Source organism: Mesoplodon mirus, assembly GCF_964341445.2.
Source record: "Mesoplodon mirus genome assembly, chromosome: X".
In the NCBI taxonomy this organism is placed as follows: domain Eukaryota; kingdom Metazoa; phylum Chordata; class Mammalia; order Artiodactyla; family Ziphiidae; genus Mesoplodon; species Mesoplodon mirus.
This window is the reverse complement of record NC_138981.1, coordinates 117053558-117078188: the sequence shown is the minus strand read 5'-3', so window position 1 is coordinate 117078188 and position 24631 is coordinate 117053558. Positions and strand designations below refer to the sequence as shown.

At 39.6% G+C, this 24631-nt stretch overlaps 1 pseudogene across 1 annotated transcript in view; it reads right to left on the bottom strand.

The window, feature by feature from the left end:
• LOC309796300 (transmembrane 9 superfamily member 2-like) overlaps nucleotides 1–24631 on the bottom strand; it is a 99031-nt pseudogene that overhangs the window by 53461 nt on the left and 20939 nt on the right. The window contains exons 6-7 of the transcript in view: nucleotides 19235–19362; nucleotides 14498–14609 (exon numbers count right to left, since the gene is read on the bottom strand). The product of the transcript in view is annotated as a transmembrane 9 superfamily member 2-like (transcript). The remainder of the gene's footprint in view (nucleotides 1–14497; nucleotides 14610–19234; nucleotides 19363–24631) is intronic.

Genomic DNA, 24631 nt, shown 5'->3' with positions numbered 1-24631 from the left:
TTCACTCGGTAAAAATACAGGCAGGGAATCAAAGAATCAAGCTGGCAGGTAACTACAGCTTCTTTTAGTCTAGCTGTTTTCGACAGGGGAAGCAGCACCCTCTAGGGGGCATAATGAAAAGGTGTGGGGATGCTACTGGTATTTAGCAGCATAGTATTGAATAGAAGGCCAGACGTCCTGCTTGGCACCAGGAGACCCACACAAAGAATTGAGAAGAACTTCCAAAAGCCCCATCCAACATTCATGTGAGTGAAAAACTGCTTATGATTATCTGCACCTAGATTCTAACTTCATTTTACAGATAAAGTATTTTTACACAGTTTTAATATACATTGATTTTTCCCCCAGCAATGCGACTACCATGTAAATTGAGGGAAAATGGTACTATGTTTGGCTTGAAACTTCACCAAAATTGATCAACATTTGAGAAAATCATGGCATCCTTTAGAAAGATGTGGTATTTGAGCCATCAATGTACAATATTCTCATAGCCATATGCATTCGCAGATGTCATGTTTACAATGATTATACACATAGGTGCATGCATCTGACAATGACTGAAATATATACTGAAACATACACTATTTTATTAAAAGCTAATTTATCTTTATTTCTCCTTTATATTATAGTTAGGGTGCTATATTGATGCCTATTGAAACTATGTGTAAGACAGGTTTAATTATCTAGTATCTATTAATATAATTTTACAATAGTAATGGGAGAATGATAAAACATTTGTAATTAAAAGAGGACATCGATCTGATAGGTTGAGAACTACTGATCCAGCTCCATTCCCTTACTTTACTATGCAGAAACTGAAGTCCAGAAGGGAAAATGAACTTGCTCAAGGTCACAGTATGAGTTTGAAGCAAACCAGCACCAAAATTCTCTGATTCTCAATTCAATTATTGGACTATGGTGCCTGAAAATCAGGAATGCATCTTGCAAAAAAAAAAAACAACTATATATGTGGCTAGGGTCCCAAGCTAGCCCACAACTAAAGCTTATATAACTCACATATGTAGATACATAGCTAAAATTAATGTGATTAGAGTGAAACCAAAAAACCTTTGGTTGGTGGTATAAAAACAGTAAGTTTCTAAAGCAAAATATGGTGAATAGAAATACCTTAGCCATTCAAAATCTGGCCCCAACCTATCTTTCTAACCTTTCTACCAATACTATATAAACAATTAAAGTCTGGGGTACTAGACTGAATCTTTTTGGCCTTTATATACCCCAGGGCTTAACACCTGGCATGTGGAGTGCATTTACTGCCTGTTGCTGAATGAATAAACAAATGAAAAAAGTTTTGTTTCAATCAGACAAGTCTATTCACTGTTCCCCACATATACCATGTACACTCTTACCTGAAAAGCCCTTTCTCTAGCTCCTCTCCAGATTCCTAAATGCCAGGTCTTTTATCTCAGTTTATAGGCTTTCCCAGAATGCCTTGCACACTTCTACCCCTTCTATCCAAATTATCTTCAGCATCCTTCAAGGACTAGCTAAAGGCCTCTCTCTTATAAAGTCTTCTTGGTCAATTCACCCACCATAACTCCTTCCCATTCTAAACTCACACGATGTATTAAAGAGACTGTGTTAGAAGCCTTGATTCTGTAGTCAAGCTAATCTAGACTTATAATCCTTTACATTTGTGACCTTGGGCAAGTAACTTTATCTCTATGAGTCTCAGTTCTATAGTCTATAAAATGGAGATTTAAAATAGTACCTGCCTTCAGAGGACTATTATGAATTAAAAAGTTAAACTAGGTACTTTATAAAAATTCCCATGCTAGGCACATAATAGGCCCTCAATAAATATTTGTTATATAAATGGATGAATAAAAGGTCTTCACTCAAATGTTAATCTTTATGGTCCCATCCTTCAATAACTTCTGAACAAAATTGTTATATAAACACCAAACTTTGTACCCACTTGGGAACATGTATTATTTTCTGAAAACATAAAGTGCATAAGATGTTCAATTAAAAAGCAAAAAGACAAAACTTTTAAAACTAAAAATTGCTATATTTGCCTCTGAACCTTTCTGTGGCCAGTAGCTGCCTGACCAGGGGCTCAGGCCAACAACTCGGCCGATGACCACAAGCTCTGCGTCCTAACAGCAGTTTGCAGGTGGCTGCACTAAGGTGGGAGAGGTGGCGCAGGAAGATGGAGATCACAACCCAGGTGGCTCAGGCGCCATAGCTGCTGTATGGCACTGACATCTGTAAGTCGTTTGACGTGTTCAGCTTCCTCAGCCAGGCCCCCCCGCCCCGCCCCATCCCTGTGTCAGGATCACACCTACCCTTCCCCTAGCCCGATACTGTCTTTGTGGAAGGCTTCTGCAGTGTGCAGGAGGGTGAGAGACTGCAGTTCACCCAGCCAAGTGCCTGGGATCAATCCATGTCACAGGACCTGGTGGGATTTTCTGTATTGAGAGTGAGAAGCAACAAAAGGTGAAAAATAAGTAGAAGCACAGACCAAAGGGGACAGTCCCTGAAAATGTGGAGGTCTAGATCTTTGCCAAGATGGCAGCAGCTAGTCACACATGGCTATTCAGCACTTGAAACGTGGTCAGTCCTAAGTGAGATGAGCTCTAAATATAAAACACACACCAGATTTCAAAGACTTAGTTCAAGAAAGAAGAATGTAAGATATTTCTTTATCAAAAAATGCTATACAAGCACTATATATGGGCTTCCCTGTTGGCACAGTGGTTAAGAATCCGCTTGCCAGTGCAGGGGATATGGGTTCGAGCTCTGCTCGGGGAAGATTCCACGTGCGGCAGAGCAACTAAGCCCGTGCACCACTACTACTGAGCCTGCACTCTAGAGCCCGCAAGCCACAACGACTGAGCCCACGTGCCACAACTACTGAAGCCTGCGCGCCTAGAGCCTGTGCTCTGCAACAAGACAAGCCACCGCAGTGAGAAGCCCGCACACTGCAAAAAAGAGTAGCCCCCGCTCGCCGCAACTAGAGGAAAAAAACCCACACCCAGCTGTCTGATTTCGAATTATCACTTTTTTTTTTTTTTTTTGAATCTCTATCAAATGTGGTTTTTATTCAACTGACAAGCACTTTTCTACAGCTGCACTTGTGGAACATCACATGGCAAAAACAGGAGTTTTTTTCTCTAGACTTTTTTTTCCTTTTTTTACCTTATTAAAAATGAGATTGGTCCTAAAAATATAGAAAGAAATAAATTTAAATTCACAAAAAACTGTACATTACATGTCTCTTTTGGAATTATGGTTTTCTCAGGGTATATGCCTAGTAGTGGGATTGCTGGGTCATATGGTAGTTCTATTTGTAGTTTTTTAAGGAACCTCCATACTGTTCTCCATAGTGGCTGTACCAATTCACATTCCCACCAGCAGTGCAAGAGTGTTCCCTTTTCTCCACACCCTCTCCAGCATTTATTGTTTCTAGATTTCTTGATGATGGCCATTCTGACTGGTGTGAGATGATATCTCATTGTAGTTTTGATTTGCATTTCTCTAATGATTAATGATGTTGAGCATTCTTTCACGTGTTTGTTGGCAGACTGTATATCTTCTTTGGAGAAATGCCTATTTAAGTCTTCTGCCCATTTTTGGATTGGGTTGCTTGTTTTTTTGCTATTGAGCTGCATGAGCTGCTTATAAATTTTGGAGATTAATCCTTTGTCAGTTGCTTCATTTGCAAATATTTTCTCCCATTCTGAGGGTTGTCTTTTGGTCTTGTTTATGGTTTCCTTTGCTGTGCAAAAGCTTTGAAGTTTCATTAGGTCCCATTTGTTTATCTTTGTTTTTATTTCCATTTCTCTAGGAGGTGGGTCCAAAAGGATCTTGCTGTGATTTATGTCATAGAGTGTTCTACCTATGTTTTCCTCTAAGAGTTTGATAGTTTCTGGCCTTACATTTAAGTCTTTAATCCATTTTGAGCTTATTTTTGTGTATGGTGTTAGGGAATGATCTAATCTCAAACTTTTACATGTCCCTGTCCAGTTTTCCCAGCACCACTTATTGAAGAGGCTGTCCTTTCTCCACTGTACACTCCTGCCTCCTTTATCAAAGATAAGTTGGCCATATGTGCGTGGGTTTATCTCTGGGCTTTCTATCCTGATCCACTGATCTATCTTTCTGTTTTTATGCCAGTACCACACTGTCTTGATTACTGTAGTTCTGTAGTATAGTCTGAAGTCAGGGAGCCTGATTCCTCCAGCTCCGTTTTTCGTTCTCAAGATTGCTTTGGCTATTCGGGGTCTTTTGTTTTTCCAAACAAATTTTGAAATTTTTTGTTCTAGTTCTGTGAAAAATGCCAGTGGTAGTCTGATAGGGATTGCATTGAATCTGTAGATTGCTTTGGGTAGTAGAGTCATTTTCACAATATTGATTCTTCCAATCCAGGAGCATGGTATATCTCTCCATCTATTTGTATCATCTTTAATTTCTTTCATCAGTGTCTTATAATTTTCTGCATACAGGTCTTTTGTCTCCTTAGGTAGGTTTATTCCTAGATATTTTATTCTTTTTGTTGCAATGGTAAATGGGAGTGTTTTCTTGATGTCATTTTCAGATTTTTCATCATTAGTGTACAGGAATGCCAGAGATTTCTGTACATTAATTTTGTATCCTGCTACTTTACCAAATTCATTGATTAGCTCTAGTAGTTTTTTGGTAGCATCTTTAGGATTCTCTATGTATAGTATCATGTCATCTGCAAACAGTGACAGCTTTACTTCTTCTTTTCCAATTTGGATTCCTTTTATTTCCTTTTCTTCTCTGATTGCTGTGGCTAAAACTTCCAAAACTAGGTTGAATAAGAGTGGTGAGAGTGGGCAGCCTTGTCTTGTTCCTGATCTTAGTGGAAATGGTTTCAGTTTTTCACCATTGAGGACAATGTTGGCTGTGGGTTTGTCATATATGGCCTTTATTATGTTGAGGAAAGTTCCCTCTATGCCTACTTTCTGCAGGGTTTTTATCATAAATGGGTGTTGAATTTTGTCGAAAGCTTTCTCTGCATCTATTGAGATGATCATATGGTTTTTCTCTTTCAACTTGTTAATATGGTGTATCACATTGATTGATTTGCGTATATTGAAGAATCCTTGCATGCCTGGAATAAACCCCACTTGATCATGGTGTATGATCCTTTTAATGTGCTGTTGGATTCTGTTTGCTAGTATTTTGTTGAGGAGTTTTGCATCTATGTTCATCAGTGATATTGGCCTGTAGTTTTCTTTCTTTGTGACATCCTTGCCTGGTTTTGGTATCAAGGTGATGGTGGCCTCGTAGAATGAGTTTGGGAGTGTTCCTTCCTCTGATATTGTTTGGAAGAGTTTGAGAAGGATGGGTGTTAGCTCTTCCCTAAATGTTTGATAGAATTCGCCTGTGAAGCCATCTGGTCCTGGGCTTTTGTTTGATGGAAGATTTTTAATCACAGTTTCAATTTCAGTGCTTGTGATTGGTCTATTCATATTTTCTATTTCTTCCTGAGTCAGTCTTGGCAGGTTGTGCATTTCTAAGAATTTGTCCATCTCTTCCAGGTTGTCCATTTTATGGGCATAGAGTTGCTTATAGTAATCTCTCATGATCTTTTGTATTTCTGCAGTGTCAGTTGTTACTTCTCCTTTTTCATTTCTAATTCTATTGATTTGAGTCTTCTCCCTTCTTTTCTTGATGAGTCTGGCTAATGGTTTATCAATTTTGTTTATCTTCTCAAAGAACCAGCTTTTAGTTTTATTGATCTTTGCTATAGTTTCCTTCATTTCTTTTTCATTTATTTCTGATCTGATTTTTATGATTTCTTTCCTTCTGCTAACTTTAGGATGTTTTTGTTCTTCTTTCTCTAATTGCTTTAGGTGCAAGGTTAGGTTGTTTATTCGAGATGTTTCCTGTTTCTTAAGGTGGGATTGTATTGCTATAAACTTCCCTCTTAGAACTGCTTTTGCTGCATCCCATATGTTTTGGGTCGTCGTGTCTCCATTGTCATTTGTTTCTAGGTATTTTTTAATTTCCTCTTTGATTTCTTCAGTTATCACTTCGTTATTAAGTAGTGTATTGTTTAGCCTCCATGTGTTTGTATTTTTTACAGCTCTTTTCCTGTAATTGATATCTAGTCTCATAGCATTGTGGTCAGAAAAGATACTTGATACAATTTCAATTTTCTTAAATTTACCAAGGCTTGATTTGTGACCCAAGATATGATCTATCCTGGAGAATGTTCCATGAGCACTTGAGAAAAATGTGTATTCTGTTGTTTTTGGATGGAATGTCCTATAAATATCAATTAAGTCCATCTTGTTTAATGTATCATTTAAAGCTTGTGTTTCCTTATTTATTTTCATTTTGGAAGATCTGTCCATTGGTGAAAGTGGGGTGTTAAAGTCCCCTACTATGATTGTGTTACTGTCGATTTCTCCTTTTATGGCTGTTAGTATTTGCCTTATGTATTGAGGTGCTCCTATGTTTGGTGCATAAATATTTACAATTGTTATATCTTCTTCTTGGATCGATCCCTTGATCATTATGTAGTGTCCTTCTTTGTCTCTTCTAGTAGTCTTTATTTTAAAGTCTATTTTGTCTGATATGAGAATTGCTACTCCAGCTTTCTTTTGGTTTCCATTTGCATGGAATATCTTTTTCCATCCCCTTACTTTCATTCTGTATGTGTCTCTAGGTCTGAAGTGGGTCTCTTGTAGACAGCATATATCTGGGTCTTGTTTTTGTATCCATTCAGCCAATCTGTGTCTTTTGGTGGGAGCATTTAGTCCATTTACATTTAAGGTAATTATCGATATGTATGTTCCTATTCCCATTTTCTTAATTGTTTTGGGTTCGTTATTGTAGGTCTTTTCCTTCTGTTGTGTTTCTTGCCTAGAGAAGTTCCTTTAGCATTTGTTGTAAAGCTGGTTTGGTGGTGCTGAACTCTCTCAGCTTTTGCTTGTCTGTAAACGTTTTAATTTCTCCATCAAATCTGAATGAGATCCTTGCTGGGTAGAGTAATCTTGGTTGCAGGTTTTTCTCCTTCATCACTTTAATTATGTCCTGCCACTCCCTTCTGGCTTGTAGAGTTTCTGCTGAGAGATCAGCTGTTATCCTGATGGGGATTCCCTTGTGTGTTATTTGTTGTTTTTGCCTTGCTGCTTTTAATATGATTTCTTTGTGTTTAATTTTTGACAGTTTGATTAATATGTGTCTTGGCGTATTTCTCCTTGGATTTATTCTGTATGGGACTCTCTGTGCCTCCTGGACTTGATTAACTATTTCCTTTCCCATATTAGGGAAGTTTTCAACTATAATCTCTTCAAATATTTTCTCAGTCCCTTTCTTTTTCTCTTCTTCTTCTGGAACCCCTATAATTCGAATGTTGGTGCGTTTAATGTTGTCCCAGAGGTCTCTGAGACTGTCCTCTGTTCTTTTCATTCTTTTTTCTTTATTTTGCTCTGCAGCAGTTATTTCCACTATTTTATCTTCCACCTCACTTATCCGTTCTTCTGCCTCAGTTATTCTGCTATTGATCCCATCTAGAGTATTTTTTATTTCATTTATTGTGTTTTTAATCGATGCTTGATTCATCTTTAGTTCTTCTAGGTCCTTGTTAACTGTTTCTTGCATTTTGTCTATTCTATTTCCAAGATTTTGGATCTGGGAAATAGAATCTTGGATCATCTTTACCATCATTATTCTGAATTCTTTTTCAGGTAGACTGCCTATTACCTCTTCATTTGTTAGGTCTGGTGGGTTTTTATCTTGCTCCTTCTCCTGCTGTGTGTTTTTCTGTCTTCTCATTTTGCTTATGTTACTGTGTTTGGGGTCTCCTTTTTGCAGGCTGCAGGTTCGTAGTTCCCGTTGTTTTTGGTGTCTCTCCCCTGTGGCTAAGGTTGGTTTAGTGGGTTGTGTAGGCTTCCTGGTGGAGGGTACTAGTGCCTGTGTTCTGGTGGATGAGGCTGGATCTTGTCTTTCTGGTGGGCAGGTCCACGTCTGGTGGTGTGTTTTGGGGTATCTGCGGACTTTTTATGATTTTAGGCCACCTCTCTGCTAATGGGTGGCGTTGTGTTCCTGTCTTGCTAGTTGTTTGGCATAGGGTGTCCAGCACTGTAGCTTGCTGGTCGTTGAGTGAAGCTGGGTGCTGGTGTTGAGATGGAGATCTCTGGAAGATTTTCGCCGTTTGATATTATGTGGAGCTGGGAGGTCTCTTGTGGACCAGTGTCCTGAAGTTGGCTCTCCCACCTCAGAGGCACAGCACTGACTCCTGGTTCCTCAATTTGGGATGATTTGTTGTCTATTCATGTATTCCACAAATGCAGGGTACATCAAGTTGATTGTGGAGCTTTAATCCGCTGCTTCTGAGGCTGCTGGGAGAGGTTTCCCTTTCTCTTCTTTGTTCTCACAGCTCCTGGGTCTCAGCTTTGAATTTGACCCCGCCTCTGCGTGTAGGTCGCCGGAGGGCGTCTGTTCTTCGCTCAGACAGGACAGGGTTAAAGGAGCAGCCTCTTCGGGGACTCTGGCTCACTCAGGCCGGGCGGGAGGGAGGGGCACGGAGTGCGGGACGAGCCTGCAGCGGCAGAGTTCGGCGTGACGTTGCACCAGCCCGAGGCGCGCCGTGCGTTCTCCCAGGGAAGCCGCCCCTGGATCCCGGGACCCCGGCAGTGGCGGGCTGCACAGGCTCCCGGAAGGGCGGTGTGGACAGTGACCTGCGCTCGCACACAGGCTTCTTGGCGGCGGCAGCAGCAGCCCCAGCATCCCGCGCCCGTCACCGGGCTCCGCGCTTTCAGTCGTGACTCGCACCCGTCTGTGGAGCCCCTTTAAGTAGCGCTCTTAATCCCCTCTCCTCGCGCACCAGGAAACCAAGAGGGCAGAAAAAGTCTCTTGCCTCTTCGGCAGCTCCAGAGTTTTCCCGGACTCCCTGCCGGCTAGCTGTGGCACATTAGCCCCCTTCAGGCTGAGTTCTCGCCGCCAGCCCCAGTCCTCTCCCTGCGCTCTGACCGAAGCCCGAGCCTCAGCTTCCAGCGCCGCCCCACCCTGGCGGGCGAGCAGACAAGCCTCTCGGGCTGGTGAGTGCCGCTCGGCACCGATCCTCTGTGCGGGAATCTCTCCGCTTTGCCCTACCCAGGTATGTGGGGAGTTTCTTGCCTTTTGGGAGGTCTGGGGTCTTCTGCCAGCGTTCAGTAGGTGTTCTGTAGGAGTTGTTCCACGTGTAGCTGTATTTCTGGTGTATCCGTGGGGAGGAAGGTGATCTCCGCGTCTTACTCTTCCGCCATCTTACCCGGAAGTCCTCGAGTTATCACTCTTAATTACATACACAAAAATTTTCATGGTAGTTCTCAGCATGTGGTGGTATTCTAAATGACTTTTTTTTTTTTTTTTTTTTTTTTTTTTTTGCTGTACGCGGGCCTCTCACTGCTGTGGCCTCTCCCGTTGCGGAGCACAGGCTCCGGACACACAGGCTCCGCGGCCATGGCTCGCGGGCCCAGCCGCTCCGCGGCATGTGGGATCCTCCGGGATCGGGGCACGAACCCGTGTCCCCTGCATCGGCAGGCGGACTCTCAACCACTGCGCCACCAGGGAAGCCCTCTAAATGACTTTTATTCACATTTTGTGATTTTGCTATATTTTCTACAATGAACATGAATAACTACTATAATTTTTTTTTTTTTTACTTAATACAACAGAAGTTTATTCTCTCACAGTTCTATAAGCTAGAAGTCCAAAATCCAGGAGTTGGCAAGGGATGGTTCCTTCTGGAGGTTCTTTTTTTTTTCTTTTTAATAGATAACTGACAAGGACCTACTATATAGTACAGGGAACTATACTCACCATCATGTAGTAACCTATAAGGGAAAAGAATCTAAAAAAGAATATATATATATATATATGTATAACTGAATCACTGTGCTGTACACCTGAAACTTACACGATATTGTAAATCAACTATACTTCAATAAAAAATTTTCTAATTTAAAAAAATAAAAATTTCTAGTTCAATAGGATTTTGTAAGCTACTATAAGACACAACAACTATGTACACCTAGGGTACACAAAGTGGAATCTGCAGTGGGATATAAATGGTACTCCAGAATGGTACTCCATAGTCAAAGACGATTATAAAATGCTGAGTTAGACTCAGTCGAAGGTTTCTTTATTAGGAGACTTTTAAACATTAATGTGCTTTGTGAAGCTAAGAAAGGAGACGGTAGAAAGTAGCATTTTCCAAACTTATTTGACTAGTATTCTTGGGAACGCACTTTGAGAAATGTTGACATGTACGATTATCACTGGGTAAAAAAAAAAAAAAAAAAAATCAACCCAAACCCAAGACAGAAAATAAAGAAACAGCACCATCAGAGATATCCATCACCACTCTTCCTGGAGCCCTCCCCACAACTATAACAGCAACTTTCTGGTGTTCAGGTAAAGAATATTGTGGTTAAAAGAAATTAACTAAAGAGGAAAAAAAAGAATATTGTGGCTTGGTGCGTTCTCACTGTGTAAGTGCACTCTGCATACTTGAGCTACTCTTGTATGAAACATTAGTAAATCAGGTGCTCCTGTATCTGAGAGAAGGGATAGGAAACACTGTGTGTCTACTACGGGCTAGCTAAATATTTTATATGTTAGCTCACTTATCTCTGACAGCAGTCACATGAGGTAACTATTTTAGCCCCATTTTACAGATCAGGAAATATAGGCTCAGTGTAACCTACCAAAGTTCACACAGCTAGTAAATGTCAAAACCAGGATTCAAACTTTGGGTGTGTCTAGTTCTTTCCACCGTACCACGTCTGGAAGCCAGGAGCCTTCTAAGCACCCTAAATGAGTTTCAATGGGAAAGGAAAAATTCCTCTTCTGGAATACCTCCCAGGATTATGGAAACTTAAAGAACAAGGAGTTGAGACCTAACCTCAAATAAGGCAATTCCCCAAAACCCCCATTTGGTGTAGCTGCATCTGAACTTGCACTTCAGCTCTTTTGACTGCCACAGTTACTTCCTGACACGCAGGCAGACCACTAAAACCATATCATGCAGGCTCCTGGCATGAATCTAAACTTCAATTTAGATGTGCTTTCCCTTGGCTTTTACTGTAAACGTAAGCATTCCTACACTTAAATTTTGTTATTTTGTTATTTTTTTCTTCCAGTTTATTTGAGATATAATTGACATACATCACTGTATAAGTTTAAGGTGTACAGCATAAGGATTTGACTTACATACGTCATGAAATGATGACCACAATAGGTTTAGTGAACATCCATCATCTCATATACTGTAGATACAAAATTAAAGAAAAAAATATATATGTTTTCCTTGTGATCAGAACTCTTAGGGTCTACTCCCAACAACTTTCATATATAACGTACAGTGTTAATTATAGTTATCATGATGTACATTACATCCCTAGTACCTTTTGACCACCGTCATGTGATTCCCCCCTCCCCCCATCCCCTGCCTCTGGTCACCACAAATCCGATCTCTTTTTCTATGAGTTTGTTTATTTGTTTGTTTTTGAAGTATAATTGACCTACAACTCTATGTTAGTTCTTGTTACACAACACAGTGATTCAATATTTCTATACATTTCAAAATGATCACCACCATAAATCTAGCTACCATCCTATACTTAAAATTTTAATAGCCAACTGATAAGTGATAAAAATGTATAAGGGTTTCAGCTCTTCAATCAACTTCTGATAATAGCTTAGACTTGGAATACTATTCTCAGTCACTGGGGAAAGGTTATTTTAATTTCTTCAGGGTGTATTTCATTCCTTTCCCCAGATTACACTTCTGTGTTTCATCCAGAGATTAGAAGACTGGACTATACTTATTGGACTAGTAAATTGCCTGTTTTCACCAATTGTACTTTGGGTAAACTGCAGGATGTAGGATCAAGTAATCCTGACCTCTAGCTGGATGATTCAAAGTACACACACACACATTTCTAACATAAACGTTTCTCATTTTCTTTACAGTAACTCTGTAGGCAGAAAATATAATAGACCTTTAATATAGAAAGCCAGAATGGAATAGTGGATAAACTATGAGTTTGGGGCCAAACAGACCTGAGTTTGAATATCACTTCCACCTCCTGCTAGCTACGATCCAGAGAAAATTACTTCAGCTCACTGGGCTTCAGGATCCTCATTTATAAAATGGAGATAACATTTTATAGGTGATACATAGGGACAAAAGCAAGGCATCCCCAAACTGGAATTGCTTTCAGAATGAGATTAGGAAGAATCGTGTTATAATGGCTGTCAGGCCATCTATAGAAATGACACAAACCAAGCACAATCTGTAAGTGTTCAAAGAGATTTGAGACCTAATCCCAAATAAGGTGATTAGGGTTTTGTCTCAGGAAAGCAAATCTAAAGCCATAAGAAATAAGCCTTATATAAAATCAAGTATAATGAAAGCTGAATCAAAAATATGATGCATAATCTTTAAAAACTATAAAGAGAAATACATATATCTACATAGTCATAAAAAGTTTTCCCTATGAAAGGAAAGCCCCAAAGTTCATCTTTTGGAGAAGCACCTTTAATACTGTCCAAGGCTAAGAGTACCTGACCCATGAATATGAACCAGATATCTGGTCCATGGGCAAGCATAGCACTAGTGCACCTGAATATCATCTTTTAATACTCTCTTACTTTTGCTCTGGGGTCCTATGCTCACCAAGAAACTTTCAATTTATTCTATTCTATTTATATTTGCTTTCTCATATATCTTTATTATAGGCAGATGGGCTAACCAGCTGACATGAATGGTGTGGTCCACTAGACATTTATATTCCTTCACATAAATTACAAAATTGGTGTTCTGGTTTATATATTGGATCCTTAGGCGTTTGCCTAGTATGAATCTACCTCCCTTTGTTATACTCACAGAATTAAAATTCTGAAGCAAGATTTTTAAAACTGACAAAAACCTAGTATTGCTGAGTGTGTGAGGAAACAGCAGATCTTCAGGCCTAGCAACTTTTCTGCAAAAGAATTTGGTAAGGTATTATCAAAATGTGCACACCCTGTTACCTAAATAATCCTACTTCTAGGAATTTAAGTCTAGGAGATAATCAGACAAATAAAAAAGTAAGGATGCTCATTAAAGCATTGTTTATAATAATTAAAAATTAGACATTTGGATTGTTTTTATCAATATGGCACTAAATAAGTCAATTACAGCCTGTATGTTAAATATACTATGTAGTCAATAAAAAGAAGGCTGTGACTCTGTATTTATTGAACTGGAAAGATGTCCATGACATACACATTAAGTGAAAATAGCACATGTAATATCCCATTTGTACAAAGATGTACAATTTTTAGCACCACACGCAGTGTTTTCCTTATATATTCTACAGCAAATTATATCCCCATGAGTTCTTGCCATGGTCTATGAAATGCTGCATATTATAATCATCTTTTGAAAATTCACAATGCTTTTTTTTTTTTTTTTTTTTTGCAGTACGCGGGCCTCTCACTGCTGTGGCCTCTCTCGTTGCACAGCACAGGCTCTGGATGCGCAGGCTCAGCGGCCACGGCTCATGGGCCCAGTTGCTCCACGGCATGTGGGATCTTCCCGGACCAGGGCACGAACCCGTGTCCCCTGCATCGGCAGGCGGACTCTCAACCACTGCGCCACCAGGGAAGCCCAACAATGCTTTTTAACATACTGAATACTCATAAAGCCATTGTTTTAACGTTGTTTAACCTAGCATTATCCAAAGTAACCTCATCATAGATCCTTTTTTCACATAACACCTTTTAAAATACCAAGCTAAAATAAATAAAATATGAAAGAACTAGTTTACAGAAAACTCTTTGGAAAACGCTTCAAAGAGCTGATACGTTATTCACCAGAATGTTAACAGTCAATGTGTCTACCTACCTATCTATCTATTTACCAAAAATACATACCATCTTTATAAAAATAGCTATTTATAAAAGGAAAAATTCCAGATGTACAAATAATAATGAATGTTATATGTTGAGGACCTACTCTGTGTCATGCTAAGGGCTTTATATATTCTGAAAATGAGGATGAAATGACATGAGAAGAAATCGAGCCTCAGAGATCACATGACTTGCCTATGCTCATGCAGCTAGTAAGTGGCCAAGCCCCAATTTGAACTGTAGGTCAGTCCAAATGTCCAATATGTCAGCCCTTTTCACTACAATAGATTGTGTCTCTTCCACAAGATATTCTTCCTTGATGGTCTCACTGCACCCCTCTGGTTACCCATGTACCTCATTCAAACCTCAGTATGAAGTATGAGAAAGTAAAGTACTGGGCAAGGTACCTGAAATGTAGTAGATAGAATACAGAAATTCCTGTAATTATTGTCTTTTGAATAGTTTTAACATAAAGAACTTACCTACTTTCTTGGGCTCCTAAGCTGTGTTACACAACTTTAAATTGATGGAAATTAAGGCTTTAATATTAATGAAATATATGATATTTATATACTTGATTTGGGAAAAAAATAAGATGATGGCATGGAATACTTACTTCAAATTTCACAGAATAAGTGTAGGTTACATTCAACTTATCTGTATATTCTCCAGGAATTTCCATAGGGGGTCCATTACAAGTTAGGTGGTTTTCATCTGAATGTTTATAGCTAATAAAAGAGAGGGAAAAAAGGAAGGGAAATGAATTTTTATACCAAACTGATATCGTAAATTTCTGATTCATGGCTCTTCAGGCACGTTAACAATAGAAGGCTGAAAAAAAAATAGGCCTTTCACTATATTCTGCATTTAAAACTCTTTACGATTTAAAAGATTTTTGTTTCTAAATGTCCCTAACACACAAATAAGACTCACTATACTGCCCAAAACACAATACTTAAGAACCTTCTCTTTGCCTGTGGATAGATTTTTTTAAATCCTTCTATTAGCAAATGTCTTTATTTCTCATCTTTTATTGCATCCCCCCTTCTATATACTAAAACAGAAAACTATCTTGTAACCTTAGCTATAGAGTTAGAAAATCAAATAGATGATGCAGAAATCATATTTATAAGCACCCAGAGATTTGAGGGCCTACTGTGTGTAAAATGCCATGCTTAATGATGAAAGGTAGAGTATATAATCTATGTGAACCTTTTGTGTTTGAAAAAGAGAATGATTACTAAAACCAGAAGATGGAAAACAAAAACTAGAGAAGTTTGAAACTAGACAGGACTGGTGAATCTAGCAAATGCCTGGTCAGAAATAGAGACTCTTCTGTCACTCGAATAGTAAAAGAGGAATAAAGGGTAATAGAAAATCAAAAGGAGAAACCATGATGCTTCCATTTTGAATTATTTACTCAACATACAGTTTACCCCTTGGCTTCTGTCTAAAGAATAATATGTAATCCTTATGGGATTGTTATCTGTACGTGTATATGCACAATAAAACCAGTCGCTCACGATTGCGAAGGTTATTGGTGTGTGCCTCTTTTTATTCATTCCTGTAACCCTACTGTCTGGTACATAAGGTGCGCTTATATTATACATGTTTGTAGGATGAATGCATTCTACTTAAAGCCAAAATACAATTTAAAACAGCTACGAATTAGAGAAATAATAATTGTTAATGCTACAGATCAAAACTTAACATTAAAGAGAAAAATTAAATTACTGCATGATAATGCATATCAAGGTTCACCGTTCAAGTATGGGTCCTGAACCCAGTACAGGAAAGATCTGCATTTCATATGAGAGATTATGCAGCAAAAATTGTGTTAAGGTCTCTAATCAAGGTAGAAGCCCTATTTTAAACCACTGGCCTTATATATCAGTTGTATAAGGCCTTACAGGCCATTTTCAGAACTTTGACTTTTACTCTAAGACGGGAAGTCACTGGAAGGCTCTGAGCAGAGGATTCACACGAGCTGAAATTTAAAAAGGAATGCTCTGAATGCTGTACTGAGAACAGACTGTGAGAAGACAAGGAGACCAACTAGGTTTTTGCAACAATCCATGTGAGATATAACCCTGTCTTGGACCAGCTGATTGTGGTGGAGGTGATGGGAAGTGGTGGATTCTGAAAATATTTTTAAAATAGAGCCACATGGGGAATTCACTGGCTGTCCAGTGGTTAAGACACAGGGATTTCACTGCTGTGGACCCGGGTTTGATCCCTGGTCAGTGAACTAAGATCCTGCAAGCCGTGCGATGCAGCCAAAAAAAAAAAAAAATTAGAGTCCATGATCTGCCAAAGGGTTGGACTAGATATAGGGTATAAGTGAAGAATGATAAAGAGGAATCAAGGGTGATGTCCGAGCAACTAGAAGGATGTAGTTGCCATTCACTGAGATGCAGAAGACAACAGGAGAAGCAGATTTGGAGGGAAGATTAGAAGTTCTTTGGGGAACATGTTAAGTTGGAAATGCCTACTAGACATCCAAGTGGACGGGTCAAGTAAACAGCCAGATATACAAGTCTAGAGACCTAAGCGTCATTGAGGTATCTGATGCGATGAGACAGGGTAAGATCGCCAAGGTGTGAGTATAAATAAGAAGAGGCAAAGCTCAAAGACTGAGTCCTGGGGCCCTCCAACATTAAGCGGTTGGAGAAATGAGGGAATTCCCTGGTTGTCCAGCGGTTAGGACTTCATGCCCTCACTGCCAAGGGCCCAGGTTCAGTCCCTGGTCGGGGAACTAAAATCCCACAAACTGCGTGGTGAGGCCAAAAATGAAAAAAAAATAGGTTGGAGAAATGAAAAGACAGATGAGCAACCAGTAAAACAGGAGAAAACCACAAAAGTGGTAACCCAAAAGCCAAATGCAGCAGGTGTTTTAAGGAAAAAGAGATGATCAGTTACAGCAACCATCAGGGAAATTAACAAAGTACAGAACCTGAAAGAAAACACAAGACTCTAGACCCAGAAAACCATTAGGCCTAACTCACATCTATGACCTAACTCACGTCTATGACCTAACTCACGTCTATGACCACGTCTATTGCCTAATTCTGAAAAAGATGAATTTTAACACAGTCATTCTCAGGGGGCCCAAATAAAAGAGCTTTACTGTGATTAGATCAAAGTTTTATTGCATGCATACACAAGTTATTACTATGGGCAGTGTAGAATAAATGCAGCTCTAGAAAGTGATTTTCTTGGCTTTTTTACTCTATCCGAGCCAGAGAATATGAGATGTGATTATAAGCATTAAATGTGATTTTCATATAGCTGATGAGATTAGCTTCCTGTATCATACTTTGTATGTTTACTACCTTTCTACCCAAATGACTTTCAACATGAGTAGCCATCCTGAGTTAGACCTCACAGTCCATCAACCTAAAATTATGTTCCCAGATATCGGAAGTGACAGACACAAAGAAGCATGGGCGGTTGCTCTTGACAATGGTTAGTATCCCCTGGCCTCTCTTAGTAGCTCTATTTACCCCATTATTCATAAATATGTCCTGATCCTTTTAATCCTTCTTTTATTTCCTGTCTGCAACACCTTATAAAATAAATCTTCAAAAATTTTTAATGTAGCCACTAATTTAAAAAGAATATCTTTTTACTAAGATAAATCAGAGTTGGAAAGTACCAGTGTTCTTCATCTTTTGGGGTCTGTTTATCTAATGAAATGTACGGACGCCTTTGCCCAAAAACATACACATCAATAAAAATTGGGAACAGATACAGATAGTTTATAAACATGTAAAATGATGCTAAATATCACTCATAATAAACAAATAAAAATTAAAAATATTTAAAAAAATAAAATAAAATTGGGTTTGATGCATCAGTATCTATATTAAAGATTCCTAATTCAGCCCTCTCCTATTGCAGATGAGGAAATTTAAACCTATGAGAGATGAAGTTAACCTACCCATGGTCAAAAGCTTGGCACAGTACATTCTCTAACTATTCTTTCCCTTTGGCCATCAGCTGTGACAGATGGAACAACCTTGGCTAAAGTAAAATAGGCCAGTAGGCTTAAAAACAATGAAGTCTGATTCATCTCGATGAACTTAGGGTTGACTTCCAAAATGGAACCAGCAGAGATGAGACAAAAAACCAAATTTCCAAATTCCTTGTTCTGTGTTCAGAAAACCATACCACACTTACCTCCTTTAATATACTTCACGTAAGTTTCAAAGGATCACTCCCATCTTAATATTTCAGGTTTTATAATATTTTGCCCATATGGATCATGATTTGATACACTGTATGATATATTCCTCATCTATCTCTTTTCATTGAAGAGTACTATTCTTATCCTACAGTTTCAAAGAATCTTAAAGTTGGAACATTAAAGGTCACCTGTCCAGTCTCTTACCCAATACAGAATTGCCCTTTACAATTCATTAAGCACTCACTTACTAGGGACCAGACACTATGCTGGGTGCCTAATTATGAAATCTCAAAGAGCTGGGTCATCTAGGCTCTTCCTACAAATGTGTAGGGATTAACTACTCACTAATTCTTGAGGTTGCTTATTCAAATGTTAGAGAGCTCTAATTGCTAGCAGATTCTTCCTTATACCCAGCTGATACCTGCCTAATAGACTCCACTGGTACTAGAATTGTCCTCTGAAGAAACAAATCTTAATCTAATCTCTTTGTCATATGGCAGCAACTAAAGAAGAGTTAGGATACCCTCAATAAGTCAATTCTCTTCCAGATCTGTCAGTTCTTCCTCACATTACATGTTATTCAGATGCTTACTATAGGTTAAATGGAATAAAATTGCCTATTTGATTTTTCTTTTTTTAATTTTTGGCTGCGTTGGGTCTTCATTGCTGCGTGTGGGCTTTCTTTAGTTGTGGCGAGGGGAGGCTACTCTTGTTGCGGAGCATGGGCTTCTCACTGCGGTGGTTTCACTCGTTGTGGAGCACAGGCTCTAGGTGCACGGGCTTCAGTAGTTGCAGCATGCAGGCTCAGTAGTTGTGGCACGTGGGCCCTAGAGCGTGCAGGCTTCAGTAGTTGTGGCACGTGGGCTCAGTAGTTGTGGCTCGTGGGCTCTAGAGCACAGGCTCAGTAGTTGTGGCGCATGGGCTTAGTTGCTCCGCAGCATATGGGATCTTCCCGGACCAGGGATGGAACCCATGTCCCCTGCATTGGTAGGTGGATTCTTAACCACTGCACCACTAGGAAAGTCCCTGCCTATTTGATTTTTCAAACTTTATGTCTAAGGTTATATCACACATGTATCCTAAAAATAAAAGTTCTGGTGAGATTTTCTACATTTTGAATTAATTTTTAAATTAATGGAACTAATTAGAAAGAGATTCTATAATTACCTTTTGGGATCAAGTCTAGAAGTAACCAATCTTACAATACCCCAATTTGTTTCACTTTCCCCGTGATATGTAATGGTAATATCGACATGGTTGAAGAGGTAGAAAATATTACTTTTGTTGAATTCAGACTGCAGAAAGATAAAGAAATTTGAAAGAAGTTTGAACTTTTCCTACAAACTAAAAAATATAAAATCTAATCACGGAATGAAAATGGGATATATTACTTCTAAAAAATCAAGCTATAAATTAAGCATACTGAAGTGTAAATGTGTTTTTATAAGATAAAACTGCAGCCCTGAGCATCTGGCCTAAAATTAAGATGTTAGTTAATTCTACAGTTTTAAATAGTTGTTACAAAGGAATAATATTGCAAATGTAAAATTCACAAATGCATGCATCGCTGGATTTTTAACCACACAAAACTATGAAGTAATACAAATAAACTAATAAAGTGTTATCAGTACTTAAAGTTTAAGCCTATCAAGAGTTTGGGCTTGGGCTTCCCTGGTGGCGCAGTGGTTGAGATTCCACCTGCCGATGCAGGGGACGGGGTTCGTGCCCCGGTCCGGGAGGATCCCACGTGCCGCAGAGCGGCTGGGCCCGTGAGCCATGGCCGCTGAGCCTGCGCGTCCAGAGCCTGTGTTCTGCAACAGAGAGGCCACAACAGTGAGAGGCCCGCGTACCACAAAAAGAGTTTGGGCTTTATTTATGGTAAAAGTAATGAAGCAAGAAAAAAGAGAAGGAAGATGTGTTTCAGAATGTTAACTGTGGAGCCTCTGGGTAGTGAGATTATAGGCAATAATTTTTCCTCTACTTCTTTAGATTTTTCTGTACTTACCAAATTTTGTATAATGAGGATATATCTACATTTATAATCAGAAGCATCAAACAGATAAATACAGAGTGAAACTCTCTCTACCAGCCAAGTATTCATTAGTTCACTCCCTAGTAGCCACAACTATATCTGAAGATAATTATCTTAGTCAATTCTTAAACTTGAAAGTTTATACAAATTGCCCAGGGATCTTGTTAAAATGCAGATTCTGACTCACTGGGCCTAGGGTGAAGCCTGAGATTCTGTATGTCTAACGAGCTCCCAGGTGGTGCTGATGCTCCTGGTCCTGGAACACACTTTGAGAACCAGTGGTTAAGGGAGAGTGAGGGACTACTTTTCCATAAGGATTTGGGGGGCAGTTTTTGTATAAGAGTTGTGATGGGTTGGACTGTGTCCCCCCGTAAAAGACAGGCTTAAGTCCTAACCCACTGTACCTGTGAATGTGACCTTATTTGGAAATAGGGTCTCTGTAAGACAAAATCAAGTTAAGATGAATGAGGCCATTCGGGTGGGCTCTAATCCGATATAACCAGAGTCTTCATAAAAAGAGGAAAAGGCCATGTAGAGAGAGAAACACACAGGCAGAAGGCCATGTAAAGACAGAGGAGGAGACTGGAGGGATGCAGCCACAAGTCAAGGACTGCTGGCCATCACTAGAACCTAGGAGAGAGGCATGGAACAGATTCTCCCTCAGAGCCCTCAGAAGGAACAAGCACTGCTGCTGACACCTTCATTTCGGACTTCTAGTCTCCAAAACTCTGAGACAATAAATTTTTGTTGTTTTAAGACACCCATTTTGTGGTACTTTGTTACAGCAGTCCTAGCAAACTAAGACAAGGGTTAACAATATGAACTTTGCAATCAGACAGCCATTTACTAGCTATATGACCACAGACAAGTCATTTAACCTCTTTGAGTCTCGGTTTCCCCTTTTTAAAATTGGGGACAATAATAGGATTGTCCATAAGATTGTTGAGAGGATTAAACAGAATAATGTATGTAAAGTACTTAGTGCAGTGCTTGGCATAGAAAGCCTAAATATTAGCTATTATGTCACCCAGGCCTTCAATCTTCAGAGAATGAGTACAAATGAGCCTTGTCAATTACCATGTTGAGTAATCTACAACATGCAGGACTCCTAGATTAAGAATTATGACTCTGCAAATCTCAGAATTGAGAGTGATAGCCCTGAAGAAAATTTAGAGATCATTTAGTACAGTGATGATAAAGAAGATGGTACAAGTGATCCTGAGGCGGTGTATCAGAATCAGCTTGGGATGGAAAGTAAGTACTGCTCACCACAATACTGTCCATAATTGCAAAAACCTAGAAACAACCAAAAATGTCTATCAGTACAGTTAAATGAAAGATGGTATAAACATACAGAGAAATAAAATGCAGCTAGTAGAGCATGTACTGGTACAGAGGTATGTGCGTGATATGTACTAATAGAAGCAGCACAGCATAGGGGTTAAAGACTCCACAGTCAAACTGGCTAGGTTGAAAGCTCAGGAATGGCATGTGGTAGCCTGTGTGACCTTGGCCGAGTTGCTTAACCCCTCAGTGTCTTGGTTTCCGAACCTATACTGTAGAAATCATAACAGAGTGCTGTGAGGCTTAAATCTGCCCATGAAAAGCATTTCAACCACCGTCACGCATACTCAATCTGACAGATAAAGTGGTAACAAGGCCCTTCAGGATCTGAATCCCGCTTGTCTCTCCAGACTCATTTGCTGCCATAGCCTCTACTTATAATCTGAAAAATTACTAAAGAGAATTCTTTATTCTGTGCTCTCATAGCACTCAGCTCATATCTCTGCCACTTACCACATCAAATTGTACTCAGTGTATTTACATGTTTACATCCCCTAGTAAATTGTGGTCCCCAGTAGATCACAAGGCTATGAACTTTGTCTGGATCATTCGTTCATTCAACAAATATTTGTGAACATCCACCATGTGCCAGGCACTTCTCAAATATGTTCTCAGAGCTAATATCCAGTAGATGCTCAAAAAATATGAGGCAGTTTGGTATGGTACAAAGAGATCAAAATTTGGATCAAGAAACATTGGGATAGAATTCAGATTTTGCCACATACCATCTTTTGTATGTGAGTCTTTCTGGGCCTTAGTTTTCTTAGCTGTAAAATGGGGCTATCATCACTTAATTCATAAAATTGTTGAGGATTAAGTGAGAAATTATACACAGCACCTGGCACAGAGTAAGGAAGTCATTAAATGTTAGTTTCCTTCCTACTAGATATTAAAATTATGCTTTAAAACTTTAACTAGATTTCCAATGCCAATCTTATTTGGGCCAAATCTCCTGCTAAAAACTACAAATGATAAATATAACAAATATCTCCTTAAAAGAAACATGAGCATGGAATGTACAACACCAAGAGTTAACCCTAATGTAAAGTATGGACTTTGGATGATTATGATGTGATGGGCCAATGTAGGTTCATCAGTTGTAACAAATGTCCAATTTTGGTGGAGGATGCTGAGAATGGGGGAGACTATGCGTGGGTAGGGCAGGGGGTAGATGGGAAATGTCTGTACCTTCCTCTCAATTTTGCTGTGAACCTAAACCTGCTCTAAAAAGGTAAAGTCTTTAAAATTTAAAAAAGAAAAAAAGCAACATGAGGTGACAAGAAAGTAAGGAACTACCATGCCAAATTCTAAGGGAAAGTAGGAAGCCAGAGAGGTCAGCTGGGTAAGGGAGCACAGATGCTGCTATTGCCCTGAGGTCACCTGCTGAGCTGGGCAAACTTGAACTTGGGCTTGGGTAGCTTCATGGGATGAGGAGGCGGGAACTCAGGGAAGGCCCTCCCAGGTGAAAAGGCTAATATAAGACCCTCTGCACATGACGCTGAGACCACTCACCCCCTCCAAAAGTAACATCCTCAGGGTAAAGGTGAGCCAGAAGTGAACCTGCTCCTATAGTCCCAATGGACTATTGGGAAGATGGCCTTGAAGCTAAACAGAACAAGGCAGAGGCGGGGGGAGAGAAATAAAACTGTCCTTAAAATGTTGTGGCCACAGACCAGCCCTGATATAGATTTGCAGGCTGGATTCACGTCATCAAGGTGGCCCCAGAAAGTTCAAGTTATGAATTTGCTTTAAGGTGGTCCCAGACAGGTATTTCCCAAAGACTCCTTGTGGAAGTAAAGGAAAATCCTCTCTGGAGGAAAGTACTTTGACCCTAGGACTCAAAGAAACTCCACAAATAATCTTCGAGAACAATAAGTATGTAGTCAAAAAATGAAGCATACAAGGAAAAAAAGAATTATGAGCAAGAATCAGCAGAAACAAACTTGTAAAGAGTTCAGATCCAGAAATGATCACAAGCAAATTTAAAATTAACCAAATTTAATATATTTTAAAGACATCAAATACAAGTGTGAAAGCATGTGCATGAAATAGACAAGTACAAAATAATGACCTAGCAGATCTGAAGAACAAAACTTGTAGAAATGAAAAGATGATTACTGAAATTCTCTTCTCTTAAGAAAAGTAACAAGTGAAAAGAGAATTTATAGACTAGAAGATAGACCAGAAGAACATAGCACAGGAAAAAAGTGGAAAATACAGAAAGGAAGTTAACAGACATGGAGGAGGGGCTTTCCTGGTGGCACAGTGGTTAGGAATCTGCCTGCTAATGCAGGGGACACGGGTTCGAGCCTCGGTCCAGGAAGACCCCACATGCCACGGAGCAACTAAGCCTGTGTGCCACAACTACTGAGGCTGCGCTCTAGAGCCCACAAGCCAGAACTACTGAAGCCCGTGGGCCTAGAGCCTGTGCTCCACAACAAGAGAAGCCACCGCAGTGAGAAGCCCACACACCACAAGAGCAGCCCCCGCTCAACGCAACTAGAGAAAGCCCACGCACAGCAAGGAAAACCCAACACAGCCAAAAATAAATAAATAAAATAAATTTATTTAAAAATTTTATTTATTAAATAAATTTATTTTATAAATAAAATAAATTTATTTTTTAAAAAAGCAAAAGAGAGACAAGGAGGAGAAAATAACATTTAACATAGCTTTAATTGGAGTCTGAAAAGGAAAGAAAATATCTCACCATGGCTGAGAATTACAGAACTGATAAAAGGCACCAATCCAGGAAACTTAAGGAATTACAAACAGGATTAAAAACAAAGCAAAACAGGGACTTCCCTGGTGGCGCAGTGGTTAGGAATCTGCCTGCCAGTGCAGGGGACACGGGTTCCAGCCCTGGCCCGGGAAAATCCCACATGCCACAGAGCAACTAAGCCCGTGTGCCACAACTACTGAGCCTGCACTCTAGAGCCCGCAAGCCACAACTACTGAGCCCACGTGCCACAACTACTGAAGCCCGCACACCTAGAGCCCATGCTCTGCAACAAGAGAAGCCACCACAATGAGAAGCCCACGCACTGCAACGAAGAGTAGCCCCCGCTCACCACAACTAGAGAAAGCCCGCACACAGCAAAGAAGACCCAATGTAGTCAAAAATAAATTAATTAATTAATTAAAAAAATTTTTTTAAATCATTATTTTATGTGCTGCTAAAAAGAAAC